The sequence below is a fragment of the Triticum urartu genome, chromosome 1A, assembly GCF_056163025.1.
Source record: "Triticum urartu cultivar PI428250 chromosome 1A, HENAU_Tu73, whole genome shotgun sequence".
Classification (NCBI taxonomy): Eukaryota; Viridiplantae; Streptophyta; class Magnoliopsida; order Poales; family Poaceae; genus Triticum; species Triticum urartu.
This window is the reverse complement of record NC_141873.1, coordinates 82,424,955-82,440,124: the sequence shown is the minus strand read 5'-3', so window position 1 is coordinate 82,440,124 and position 15,170 is coordinate 82,424,955.

The window sequence follows — 15,170 nt, the reverse complement described above, 5'->3', positions numbered from 1 at the left end:
ATGGATTATACGCACTCTCACCCTTCCATCATTGCTAGCCTCTCTAGTACCGCGCAACTTTCGCCGATACCATAAACCCACCATATACCTTCCTCAAAACAACCACCATACCTACCTATCATGGCATTTCCATAGCCATTCCGAGATATATTGCCATGCAACTTTCATCATCATCATATACATGACTTGAGCATTCATTGTCATATTGCTTTGCATGATCGTCAAATAGCTAGCATGATGTTTTCATGGCTTGTCCATTTTTTGATGTCATTGCTACGCTAGATCATTGCACATCCCGGTACACCGCCGGAGGCATTCATATGGTGTCATATCTTTGTTCTAATATCGATTTGTAATATTGAGTTGTAAGTAAATAAAAGTGTGATGATCATCATTATTAGAGCATTGCCCCAGTGAGGAAAGGATGATGGAGACTATGATTTCCCCCATAAGTCGGGATGAGATTCCGGACTTTACAAAAAAATAAAAGAGGCAAAGAAGCCCAAATAAAAAAAGAGGCCGAAAAAGCCCACCAAAAAAACAAAAAAATGAGAGAAAAAGAGAGAAGGGGCAGTGCTACTATCTTTTTTTCCACACTTGTGCTTCAAAGTAGCACCATGTTATTCATATAGAGAGTCTCTTGAGTTATCACTTTCATATACTAGTGGGAATTTTCATTATAGAACCTGGCTTGTATATTCCGAGGATGGGCTTCCTCAAATGCCCAAGGTCTTCATGAGCAAGCAAGTTGGATGCACACCCACTTAGTTTCAGTTAGAGCTTTCATACACTTATAGCTCTAGTGCATCCGTTGCATGTCAATCCCTACTCACTCACATTGATATCTATTGATGGGCATCCACTAGTAGAAAAAGGGTCAAATGTGAAGCACATTAGTGCCGGTTTGTATTTGAGCCGGCACTAATGTATACATTAGTGCCGGTTCCAACGGCTAGCCGGGCCGCTTTCATTAGTACCGGTTCGTGGCGAACCTTTAGCACCGGTTCGTGCCACGAATCGGTACTAATGAGAGTGGTGGTAGGATGTTGTCAGACTGGGGCCCCTCCAGCCCCTTTAGTACCGGTTCTTGGCACGAACCGATACTAAAGGTCGTCCTACATAAACCCTTCATCCACCCGAGCTCGCTCTGTTCTTCCCCTTTCCCCTCTCCTCTCTGTTCTTCCCCTCTTCCTCTCGAGCTCATCACACATTTTGCCCAAAATTTGTCAAGATTTGCAGGCCCCCATCCATTCAAATGATCACAAAGGTTAGCAACTTTGTCCTTTCATCTCTCATTGCTAGATTAGCTCTTGCAATGCTTTATATAGTGATTAATTTGTAAGTTTAGTAATTTGGGAGGATATATATATATATATATATGTGTGCTAGTATTTGATTTATATGCAATTTGAGGTCAAAAATAACACTTAGTTTGCATATCTAGGTGTGGTTTACTTAGTGCCTTCTAAATCTCCGTCGTAACCACCGTCGATCGCCCGCACCGTCCCTTCGCCGGCACCACCTTGTGGTGAGCCTCTTGTTCATGAAATTTTATATAAAAATTGATGTTTGTGTGATTGGGATATATAGTTACTCGTATAATTATCTTACCCGTACGTTGTTTGTTATACATATAGTGCCATGGTTTTGATATCCGTCCCCGTCGGCCCTCGTCCTTGTTATGATTCGGATGTGGTATATATATTCTCTTTTAAAACTAGTTGCATTTCATGTTTATTACAAATTATGCCCATCAAGTTGACATAGAAATTTTTTCTAGGAGGTATGTGAACCGGAAATTTCAACCGACCCTATTGTCGAGAGGTTAAATTTAGTTGAAAGAGAAAACGAGTACTTGAAAGAAAAATTGAAAAGAATTGAGGGGGAGAAGATGGAATTGGAGTTGCATGTTGCCGATGTCGTCGATGATCACAAGATCAAGATGGAGAAAATGCGCTTGAAGATTAGAAAGATTAGAAAATATGCCATCGATAGTGAGGCTTGGTATCATTATGCTGTTGGATCCATTGTTACCTTAGTTGCGATCTTGATCGTATTTGTTGTTGCATTTAAATGCTTTAGCTAGAGAGTTATTTGTTTGTTGCATTTAAGTGTTGTATGAACTTTATGTATGAACATGTATTAATTTGGTCTATTCGGTGTTGTGTAATGAAGATGAGCCGGCAATGGATGTACGATGACCGATGCTCTCCCTAGTTCGTTGAGGGCGTGCATACTTTTCTGCTTGCGGCTGAGGCAAACAGGCGGGCGAATGGTTTTATGCCTTGTCCACGTGCTCGCTGTAAGAATGGTCACAATTACTCTACGTCAAGAACCATTCACGTACACCTGTTTAAGTCCGGTTTCATGCCCCACTATAATGTTTGGACCAAGCACGGAGAAAGAGGGGTTATGATGGAAGACAATGAAGAAGAAGAGGACGACGACAGCTATCCTGGCCATGGGTTCCCTGAATACGATGATACAACAATGGGGGAAGAAGCTGAGCCGGTAATGCGGGAAGAAGCTGAGCCAGCAATGCGGGAAGAAGCTAAAGAAGAGGCATCAGATGAGCCCGTTGATGATCTAGGTCGGGCCATTGCCGATGCAAAGAGAAACTGCGCAAGTGATTTGGAGAAGAAGAAGTTGCAGTGCATGTTAGAGGATCACAAAAAATTGTTGTACCTGAACTGCGTAGGTGACAAGAAAAAGCTGGGCACCACACTGGAATTGCTGCAATGGAAGGCAGAGAATGGTCTATCTGACAAGGGATTTGGAAAGTTGCTGGTAATGATAAAGGATATGCTTCCAAAGGACAACGAATTGCCCGAGTGTACGTACGAAGCAAAGAAGGCTGTCTGCCCTCTAGGGTTAGAGGTGCAGAAGATACATGCATGCCCTAATGATTGCATCCTCTACCACGGTGAGTACGAGGATTTGAACGCTTGCCCGGTATGTGGAGCATTGAGCTATAAGATCAGCCGCGATGACCCTGGTGATGTCGAGGGCGAGCGCCCCAGGAAGAAGATTCTTGCCAAGGTGATGTGGTATGCTCCTATAATACCACGGTTGAAACGTTTGTTCCAAAACAAAGAGCATGCCAAGGCGATGCGATGGCACAGAGAAGACCGTAAGAAAGACGAAAAGTTGAGAGTACCCGCTGACGGGTCGCAGTGGAGAAAAATCGAAAGGAAGTACGGGAAGGAGTTTGCAGATGACGCAAGGAGCATATGGTTTGGTCTAAGCGCAGATGGCATTAATCCTTTTGGGGAGCAGAGCAGCAACCATAGCACCTGGCCTGTGACTCTATGTTTGTATAACCTTCCTCCTTGGTTGTGCATGAAGCGGAAGTTCATTATGATGCCAGTGCTCATCCAAGGCCCTAAGCAACCCGGCAACGACATTGATGTGTACCTAAGGCCATTAGTTGAAGAACTCTTACAACTGTGGAATGGAACAGGTGTACGTGTGTGGGATGAGCACATGGGGGAAGAATTTGACCTAAAGGCGTTGCTGTTCGTGACCATTAATGATTGGCCTGCTCTCAGTAACCTTTCAGGACAGACAAACAAGGGATACCGCGCATGCACACACTGTTTGGACGATACCGACAGTATATATTTGGCTAATTGTAAGAAGAATGTGTACCTGGGACATCGTCGATTTCTTCCAAGCAGGCATCCCGTAAGAAAGAAAGGCAAGCATTTCAAAGGTGAGGCGGATCGCCGGATGAAGCCTCGCCACCGTACTGGTGCTGATGTACATGATATGGTCAAGGATTTGAAGGTGGTCTTTGGAAAGGGTCCTGGTGGACAACCTATTCCGAATGACGCTGACGGTCGCGCACCCATGTGGAAGAAGAAATCTATATTTTGGGACCTGCCCTATTGGAAAGACCTAGAGGTCCGCTCCGCAATCGACGTGATGCACGTGACGAAGAATCTTTGTGTGACCCTGCTTGGCTTCTTGGGCGTGTATGGGAAGACAAAAGATACACCTGAGGCACGAGAGGACCAGCAACGTATGCACGGCAAAGAACGGCATACATCAGGGTCATGCAAGTTACACTCTTACCAAAGAAGAGAAGGAAATCTTCTTTGAATGCCTGCTCAGTATTAAGGTACCGTCTGGCTTCTCGTCGAATATAAAGGGAATAATAAAAATGGAAGAGAAAAAGTTCCAGAACCTAAAGTCCATGACTGCCACGTGATTATGACGCAACTGCTTCCGGTTGCATTGAGGGGGCTTCTAACGGAAAACGTTCGATTAGCCATTGTGAAGCTATGTGCATTTCTCAATGCAATCTCTCAGAAGGTAATCGATCCAGAAATCATACCAAGATTAGAGAATGATTTGGTGCAATGTCTTGTCAGTTTCAAGTTGGTGTTCCCACCATCCTTCTTCAACATCATGACGCACGTCCTAGTTCACCTATGCGAAGAGATTAACGTTTTGGGTCCTGTATTTCTACACAATATGTTCCCCTTTGAGAGGTTCATGGGAGTCTTAAAGAAATATGTTCATAACCGTGCTAGGCCAGAAGGAAGCATCTCCAAGGGCCGTCAAAATGAGGAGGTCATTGAGTTTTGTATTGACTTTATTCCTGACCTTAAGCCGATTGGTGTTCCTGAATCGCGGCATAAGGGCAGACTGGATGGAAAAGGCACGCTAGGAGGGGAACAAATAATATGTATGGACGGACATTCTCTCACTGAAGCACACTACACAGTTCTACAGAATTCCGCCTTGGTGGCTCCGTATATGAATGAACACAAGAATTTGCTATGCTCCAAACACCCGGAGCGGTCTGATGACTGGATTACAAATGAACAAATCAGGAGTTTCGCCAGCTGGTTGCAGACACGTACCATGCATGACACCTCTATTTAAGATGACCTGTACTTGTTGTCCCAGTTACCATCTTCGAATATAATGACTTTCATAGGGTACGAGATAAATGGTAATACATTTTACACGATCGCCCAAGATAAGAAGAGCACCAGCCAAAACAGTGGTGTCCGCTTTGATGCAGAAACCAAGACGGGAAAGGAAACATATTATGGTTATATACAGGACATATGGGAACTTGACTATCGACGTGGTTTGAAGGTCCCTTTGTTTCGATGCAAATGGGTCAATATGACACGAGGCGGGGTAACGGGAGACCCGCAGTACGGAATGACAACAGTGGATCTCAACAATCTTGCATATGCAGACGAACCATTCGTCCTAGCCAATGATGTGGCACAGGTTTTCTATGTGAAGGACATGTCTACCAAGCCAAGAAAAAGAAAAGATAATGAAGCGAATGCATCGTACGATGAGCCAAAGCGGCACATAGTTCTTTCTGGGAAGAGAAACATCGTGGGAGTGGATGACAAGACAGACAAGTCAGAAGATTATGAAAAGTTTGATGAAATTGCTCCATTCACTGTGAATATTGACCCGAGCATCCCGTTAAATGATGAAGATTTTCCATGGTTATGGCGCAAAGGGACACACGCGAAGAAAAAGTTTCACACCCAAAGATCTGGGATGTGATCGGCTTCACTATCTTCACTTTCTTCTGTGTTTCACACCCAGAAGGGAATCTCTGTAATAGTTAGGGTAGTTAATTATGTGTTTTGGCATTTGAAACGCGAAGAAATTTTATGTGCAAACAAATTCTTTCATGCCTTTACTGATTTTTAAAGTTAAGTTATTCACAAACTAGTGATTCACACTAATTTCAAATAATTCAAAATTTAAACTATTCAAATTTGAAAACTATGGGCACTAACAGAAAGTTTGTAATTTTTTGTACCTAAAGCAAAAATATTCACAAAGAAACTCTAAATACACAAAAAAACAACTCAAAAATAAATAAAGCAAAAAAATAAAAAAAAAACCCGCCTACTAGGCCAGAGCGGCCTGCATACGACTAGAAACCCAACCTGTTGTTGGGCCAGGATGCGGGCCCGCAAAGGCCCAGTAGGCCAACAGGGCAGCACAGAACATGTAGGCCCAGTAGGCCTGCTTTGGAGAGGATCTCGAGAGAGCTACCACACGGGGGTTTATAAACCAGTGCGGTCGCCCCTCGGCTAGCGTGGTGGGACTAAACTTGCGCACCGCACCTGCGCCAGCGCACCCCCTTTAGTACCGGTTCGTGGCACCAACCGGTACTAAAGGGGGGCCTTTAGTACCGGTTGGAGCTACCAACCGGTACTAAAGGGGGTGCGGTTCCCGCCGCTTGGCCTGGCCAAAACAGGCCTTTAGTACCGGTTGGTGGCTCCAACCGGTACTAAAGGTGCCTTCTATATATACAACACTTACGAAAATTTCATTCTCCCTCTGTTTCTTCCTTTGTTTCCCCATTGAAGCACCGCCCGCGCGCCCCGATCGATCGACGCCGTCGCCGTCGCCGCCCTCGTCCCCGTCGCCGCCCCCGTTCCCATCGCCGCCCTCGTCTCCGTCGCCGCCCCGGGCCCGTCCCCGTCGCGCCGTCCCCGCCTCGCTGCCCCCGTGTCACGCCCCGGCCCGTCGCCGCCCCCGGCCGTCGCCTCGCCGTCGCCGTCACCCCGCTGTGAGCTCTCCCCCTCTAACCCCTCTCCCTCACTATCACGACCGGTTTTCCGGGTATAAATTTCCAGAAAATGGCCGTTGTGCTCACCAGCCCTAGGATTACTGTTAGCTGATGAGGCACCAACTTGATACAGAAATCCCAAGCAAAAATACAAAATATGCAGTACAAGACCATTCGGGCCTGTGAGTACAACAATTGGTTTCTAGGGGTCGATGGCGGAAGCGGTTTGTGAGACATCAGTGTCTATGGGACTCCATTTCCCACAGGAACAGCTGACCAGGTCAACTCCTATCTTCGCGAGGCTGCTATCACCGTTGCTTAGTTTCTGGGGCTGTCATCGCAACGCTCCTCTCCATGCAGAAATCTGGCCAAGACAATAGCCAGGGACAAGCCAGCGAGTACTTTGAATGTACTCGCAAACATTATGAACACCGGGATAATATAATTGATAATTATGCACTGAAATATTCTATGATCACATCGTCAGTCATAAATAAAACATCATTTATGCATGCAAGCAGGTTATTTATATGCAACATCAATAAGCAATAACGGAGTGGGAATAAAATACCGCAGTCGGGCATCTGTGCGACATCACATAAAGGGCTTATAAAGTAAATAAATAATAAGCAATGCCACAGTCGGGCGTCTCAGCGACACCACATAAAGGGATTATAAAGTAAATAAATAACAAGCAATGCCACAGTCGAGCGTCTCAGCGACACCACATAAAGGGCTTATAAAATAAATAAATAACAAGCAATGCCACAGTCGGTCGTCTCAGCGACACCACATAAAGGGCTTATAAAATAAATAAATAACAAGCAATGCCACAGTCGGGCGTCTCAGCGACACCACATAAAGGGCTTATAAAATAAATAATCACAATGAATATCCAGGAGGTAGAACCGTCCCAGGGATACTCAATGATATAATGGGTTAGTCCATAATAATAATAATCAAAATCTTCACAAGTCAGAAGTCACAATCCAAGTTCTGGTTTAACAATTTCTCCTCCGAAGACCGACACTAAGACCAACCCTTGACCCATCCCAGACTGAAATCCTTAACCATGGACACGGCTATTCGAATAGGTTTAATCTCTGCAGAGGGTGTACTCTTTACCCACGAGTAACGGATTCCTTTAGTCCATCGGGACTAATTCTGTCTACGGTCTTTTAATTGAAAACACACCTGACTTGCACACACCAGCTTAACTCACCGATGTCTGGAATCACCCACGACACTTGTTAAGCAGAACTCTAAGTGGGGAGGCTACAACCTCGCGTAGCATGGGATCAAATTTATATCGCGCGCTCTAAGGGGTGGCCTCCCCTCTCGGTCCCAACCGGAAACACCCATGCCCCCGGACCAGGTGGCATGCCTACCGGCTACAACCGGTATCTTCCACCATGGCCTCTCTGTACGGTGTGTGCCAAGACAAGGGTTAACAACTTACTGAACCATACCCTACCTGTGGCAGGGACAAGTGGTAGTACAAACACATATGGGGGTTACCGGAATAAGACTCAATCTACGGTCGACTCAGGAGGTTTATAAATTCCCTGCATGACATGTATAACAAATATATTTCAACCAAAAAAAATCAACACTCATTATACCTTACTATGCCATACCGGACATAACCGTCCCGACGGAGACCGGCGACAAGCTCACGCCTACCCAAGGCCGAGGCTTTCCCGGATTCCTTTCCGGCATGCATGCAAGGCACATGAGGATGATTACCATCGCAGGTATATTCATTTCCAACAGCAAGGAAATCACTAATATGCATTCATGCAAATGATCGTATCACCACATAAAATAACGAGTTCTCCGAAATAAGGTGGTGTTATAAACATGTCATCTAACACATCAAAAATATTATTCCGGGGTTCAGAATGCTTGCCTTCAAGGTGTGGAAAGGCAGGGTGCACTCCAAAACTTTTGAAAGTTTTCTCCTCTCTCCAAAAAATCATATTCAAAATATTTTTGAATCAATATATAGTTTCAAAAACAGTACCAAAAAGTTGTCTGAATTTTTTTGAAATAAATCTTAAAATAAACTAGATAATATTTGAGAGAGGTAGGAAAAAGAATCAACTCATTTGGAGTTTTATTTAAAAAGTTACGGCTAGTCAAAGTTTAGGTCAAAATCTGTTATTTAAAATAAAACAGAAAAGAAAACGTTTCGAATAAACACGTACACGTCGAAAGCGTATTTTGGATTTACGCTTCCACTTACTCCAGCGTGGATGGCGCGCGAGTCATTGACAGTGGACCCGCCTGGCCCACTGGTCAGGTTTGACTGGTCTATCTCTCCCTCCTCTTCCTCTGCCCGAACGGAGGCGAGGCAACGGCGATCATCGCCGGCGAACGGCGGCTCCCCCGTGGGTTCCAGAGGGTCTGGATGGATCCGTGAGACTGGGGCGGTCCTCCCGGTGGTCGTTGGGTCGACGGGGGTGGAAGGAGTCGTCGGTGGTGAGCTTCGCGGCGGAGGGGGCTTCGTGAGCAAAGTGGGTTTGGGGCTACGGTGGTTTCCGATCAAAATCGAGTAGGGGGATGGGTTCACGGGAGGAAGAGAGAGCTCCTGGTGAAGAAAACGGAGAGGGGGAGGCCCTGGTTGCGCTGAACGGAGCCGGGAGGCGGCGGTGGCCGAACTAGCCGGAGTCGGGGAAGACGGCCTCCCTGGTTCGATTGCTGGCCAATGGGGGGTTCCAGGAGATGGCTTGGGACTGCATGCATGCAGAGACGATCTCGGGGTCCCCTATATAGGCGAGTCAAGGCGGTTCAGCGGCGGCCGTGGATAAGTTCACCAGCGAACCGTCCTACTGTGCGGCAGAGCGACATGGCGGCGACGTGTGCTAGAGGACGGGGTTGTGGATGAGCTTGCGCTGCTCCAGGGGGCAGGTGGCGAGCGGAAGAGGCTCGGGCGGCGCCGACCTGAGCAGGGTTGTCGGGCGGCCGTGGCAGCTTGCTCCTGGCCTGCCGGGGACGTGGCGAGGAGCAGCTTGGCGTGATGCGGTGAGAAGGGGAGTGCGTGGCGTGGTTCTGCAGTGAGGGCAAACCAGGGGCGCGACGCGTTGGCTCGGGCGCAGCACGTGCAAAACGCGTGCTCTGCTCGCGCCCAGAGCACGCACGGAACGTGCTCGACGAAATGCTAATGCATGCTAGGGGGCTCTAAACCACAAGAGAGTTAGCAGGGTGGGGTTGTAGACTAGGGCAAATCCATGGGACATGCTGGTTTGGTCAGGGGATCAGGTTCACAAAGCAAACATAAACTCATGCCAAAACTGTCTATGCACACAGGGTGTTTGAAAAAATGCCAGAGGCATTTAGGAAGTTCTTGGAGTGGTCAAAACTTCTAGAGTGGGGTCTCTTTAGATGAATAAGAGGGTGGTGAGGTTAGTTTGCCAAAGACAGAAACTTGTTAGTGCAAGTTTTGCAAAACTTCAATTCTGGACAGGAGACAAATGACATCACTTCATGAACCAAAAATGATCCAATGGGTGCATGCTCCTGGACTTAGGGGTTTGGTAGGGTTGACTACAAGTAGGAGAAGGCACAAGGTCACTGGAGCAAAAATAGATAGGTTTGTAGTAGAAATCACAAGGCTGGACCAGAATGAAAATGAGGTTGATTCACTCAATTTTTTCAAAGGACATCACTGGGTTTTTGCATAAAGTTGAATCATGTGCTACTACCAACATCCCATAATTTTGGTGGAGTCTAGAAGAAAATATTTAAATGGGTTGTAGTGCAAAATTGCACTCTGGACCAGAGAAGAAAATTGGGTGTAGAGCTCAAAATATTTCATGAATAAAATATATTCTTGTATAAAAGTGATTTAAAAACATCACATGACATCTCCAAATTTTGGTTGGAATTTTAAGTGAATTAATCAAATGGTTGTAGTTCAAATATGGCCATATAACCTTGAAAAAAACATTTTTCAAGAAAATAAAGATCAAGCAAATTAATTATTTAATTAGTTCTACTAATAAAAGAAGAATTTTTCTTGAGAGGTTTAAACAAGTCCAATAACATATTTGAAAAGTTTTCACTTTGGGGAAAAACTCCATAATAACAAGGGAGAAAATGGTTCCAAAATCAAAAGGGAGCCCAGAAAATAAAAGTTTTAATTTCCTGGCAAAATTTTAATTTATTAAAACAAGGCCAAAATTTTGGGGTGTCACAACACTACCCCCCTTAAGAAAAATCTCGTCCTCGAGATTTGTTAAAAGCTGTTTTAAGAAAAAAAATTATGCAATAAAATGTGGCTACAGTGAGAGGGCAATAAGTGGTGCAAAACCACAGTGTGGATACTGGCGTTGCGTGGAAAAATCTAAGGTCAGGAAAAAGATGAGAGATTTCTACGTTGGATACAGTAAATTTAGAATAACTTCTAAATTTAATAAATACGCTGGTCGTACCCGAGAGCACAGTGCTCCCTCTGGCTGACAGGTGGACCCGGGGTCCACTGTCAGTCTCTTCTTCTTCCTCCGGTTCTCTCTTCTCCCTCTCTCCCGCGTGTTTTCCCGCGCTTTCTCCACCGGCGACGTCTAGCGCGTAGGGCATCTAGGCCGTACCGCGGTAGTGCGCGGCGTGCTTGCTGCCGGTGCAGCGTGCAGTCACCTCGCGGGCCAGCGTGCTGTCGGCACTGCTCGCGGATTCGTCTCCGAATACCGGCGATCGGGCGACGAGCGGCGCTGGTGGACTTCGCCCACCGTACACCAAGCTCGAGCTATAAAACGGCCGAGGTGCCCCTCTCTTCTTCCTCACACCTGGCCTCGCTTCTCCTCCTCCTTCTTCCTCCATTTCTGCTTTCCAGAAGCTCGAGACGAGGCTCTAATGGCGGAGGCGATGCCAGATTGGTTCGCGATCCTGGTATGCGTAGGGCTGGCGACACTGCTGGGGCTCTCCGTGCTCCTGTGCGCGATGATCCTCGATGATCGTCGCGATGCTGCTGCTCGGGTGTTGGCTCTCCGCGGTGGTGGTGATCACGAGGAGTAGGTGGGGTGTGCTGGGTGCTAACTGTTGTTCAGGGGTTCTTAGTTAGATGTAACACCATTGCAAAGTTTTGCAAACAGTGTATGCGTTCGAATGATTATGGTTATGAGTCTGCTGCCGTGGTGTTGCATGAAATGAAATAACCCACGTCGTGAGAAGGTGTACGATGCAGCAACTTAGGAAAAAGAAATCTCACTCCAGGATTTTCGTGAGAGAAAATAGTAATACATTAGAGTCACATCGCAACAGAACTACTCACATCAATAGAAACTAAAAGATTCGCTCGCTGCGCAAACTCGGGTACCACGCATAAGTTACATCACATAAATAAATGTTGCAATACTAAACACAGCAGTGACGTCTATAAATACGGTAACTGGACATGGTCCCGAGAAAACGTATCTGGTACTGGGACACACTCCTCTTCTATCGGGGAAAGTGGATTGACCAGTCGATGTATGCGTCTCTCCTGGTCGGGCCTCAGAGTTCTGCCGATGGCGATCTGAGGATTTAAATCCGCGAGGCTCTGGAAATAACCCATCACGCGTTGGGTTAAACGCTCTTGAGCGATGACGTACTGGATAAGGTTGGCCAGTACTGGGTCTCTCTCAATTCATCCACCGGGAAAAGATGTTACTTCTCCGGGTGTTGCACGGCTCAGAAAGTAATAATACCCTCATTCGCTGGCATAGTGTACCGTGAATCGAAGGCGAGCAAGCGCTTCGTATGCAGCAGCTTCTATGGCCATATGTGGGGTTGGCATAGATTTCCCCACGAAGGAGACCTCCGTTGGGTCTTGGTTTGAGTTTACGGGAGGGATGTATACTGCTGCCCAATATCTCGAGGTGGAAGGGGTGATTCTCGATTTGAACAGCTCGTACTGGGGTGGCTGGGTAGCGCCCATGGTACTGCAGGTAAAATCCCACAATATCTTGACAAAACTACCCGGGGTTGCATCTGGAGTTCTCAGATAGATACTAGGGCTCGGCATGGCAAGAAATGGTTGTGAGGATGGTGCACAAGGTGAGGGGTGCTTGTCAAGGTCACGCGGTGGCCTTTTTATAGCACTGGAGCTGGGTTGTTTTTACCGTGGTGAAAGGTAATGAATTTGCCAGTTTAGCTCCAAGGGTCGGTGTCAAGCCATAGATACACACATTTCACTAAAGTGACGTATTACTGTGGGGGTTGTCGGGGAGGTTTTTGGTAACTGTGTCTGGGATAGAAATTTTATACTGCATGCTGGCATATCCATGCAAAGCTACTATTTAAAACAGAGGCACGACAACAGGCGGCGTTTATTTACGTAGTCACACGATTACAAAGCAGGGAAATACACGGAGATTTGACACTACTCGAGTGACTTAGTCTACCTTGTTTACATCCAAGCGGGCGTGCCTTGAGGATGTCGAGGCTTCTCCTCGGGTCTCACTGTCGGGATTAGCTGGAGGGGGTTGAGCGGCTGCAGGCTCGAGGTAGCGATGATGACCATCTCGGGGATTGTTGGCCACAACCCCGTTGGAGTGCGCTCCCAAGAGGCGACGAAGCACTTCTGGGGTCATCAAAGTACCTTGGCCAGTGGCTGGGGCAGATCTCAGGGACTCGATCGGGTGTCCAAACAGCACGACTGGATTGTCGGTGTTGGGCTCGTTCTCTTCTCTCGCTGAGGCTCGACGAACCAGCTCTCCACGAGCTGCAATCAGATCAATGGTGATTTGATCGAACAGTTCCTCTAGTGCACCTACATAGCGCACTAGGTGCAACAATGCAGGATCCGTCTCGTGATCTCCGTTGGCAGCTTGGGGTGGTCTACCTTACCCTTCACGTCTGGGGTAGTAGTGGAACGAGCGACAGTTAACTCTGGGCGACAAGTGCCGGAGATGAACTATAGCTTCTCGAGCAGCTAGTTGGATGGCTTGTGGCTCAAAGGAAGTTGTCCTTCCGGTGAACCTGTAGGGGCGCTCGGGCTCTAGACCCCTACCGTAGATGTGTACAGTGGCCCAGAATTGACGACTCTCACCGCTCATGGGCCCTTGGTACACAACATATTCCGGGGGCTCTTCTAATGCATAGGCACGACGGGTGAGGTTTGCGAGTATGGTCACAAAGCCTCCAAGGTTGGTTGCTGTGGTCTCATTGTGCACGACGGGGCCAGGCATTAAGGCTCGGTTTTGGGTAGCGGCTGTGCTGTGCTGAGTTGGGGATAGCATGCCCTTTTTTATAGGAAAAGGGGACGGATTCTTCCTTCGCACGCTTGCGAATGAGACGCCTTGGGTGCTGGTCACTGGTGCGTGATCGACAGGCTAGGTTGATAGGTTGGGCACCGACTGCAAAAAGTGTCCGGGTCACTGTGTGGCTATCTTGCATGAGACGCTTGGCTGGGGTTTGGTTATGGCCTGGTGGGTTGGTTTACCTAGTTTTTTCGACCCGGCTAGATAGGATTAGCCAATGGTCAGCCTGGCTCTGATACCAAGTTTGTCGCGACCGGTTTTTCGGGTATAAATTTCCAGAAAATGGTCGTTGTGCTCACCAGCCCCAGGATTACTGTTAGCTAATGAGGCACCAACTTGATACAGAAATCCCAAGCAAAAATACAAAATATGCAGTACAAGACCATTCGGGCCTGTGAGTACAACAATTGGTTTCTAGTGGTCGATGGCGGAAGCGGTTTGTGAGACATTAGTGTCTATGGGACTCCATTTCCCACAGGAACAGCTGACCAGGTCAACTCCTATCTTCGTGAGGCTGCTATCACCGTTGCTTAGTTTCTGGGGCTGTCATCGCAACGCTCCTCTCCATGCAGAAATCTGGCCAAGACAATAGCCAGGTACAAGCCAGTGAGTACTTTGAATGTACTCGCAAACATTATGAACACTGGGATAATATAATTGATAGTTATGCACTGAAATATTCTATGATCACATAATCAATCATAAATAAAACATCTTTTATGCATGCAAGCAGGTTATTTATATGCAACATGAATAAGCAATAATGGAGTGGGAATAAAATGCCACAGTCGGGCGTCTGTGCGACATCACATAAAGGGCTTATAAAGTAAATAAATAACAAGCAATGCCATAGTCAGGCGTCTCAGCGACACCACATAAAGGGCTTATAAAGTAAATAAATAACAAGCAATGTCACAGTCGGGCGTCTCAGCGACACCACATAAAGGGCTTATAAAATAAATAAATAACAAGCAATGCCACAGTCGGGCGTCTCAGCGACACCACATAAAGGGCTTATAAAATAAATAAATAACAGGCAATGCCATAGTCGGGCGTCTCAGCGACACCAAATAAAGGGCTTATAAAATAAATAATCACAATGAATATCCAGGAGGTAGAACCGTCCCAGGGATACTCAATGATATAATGGGTTAGTCCATAATAATAATAATCAAAATCTTCACAAGTCAGAAGTCACAATCCAAGTTCTGGTTTAACAATTTCTCCTCCGAAGACCGACACTAAGACCAACCCTTGACCCATCCCAGACTGAAATCCTTAACCATGGACATGGCTATTCGAATAGGTTTAATCTCTGCAGAGGGTGTACTCTTTACCCACGAGTAACGGATTCCTTTAGTCCATCGGGA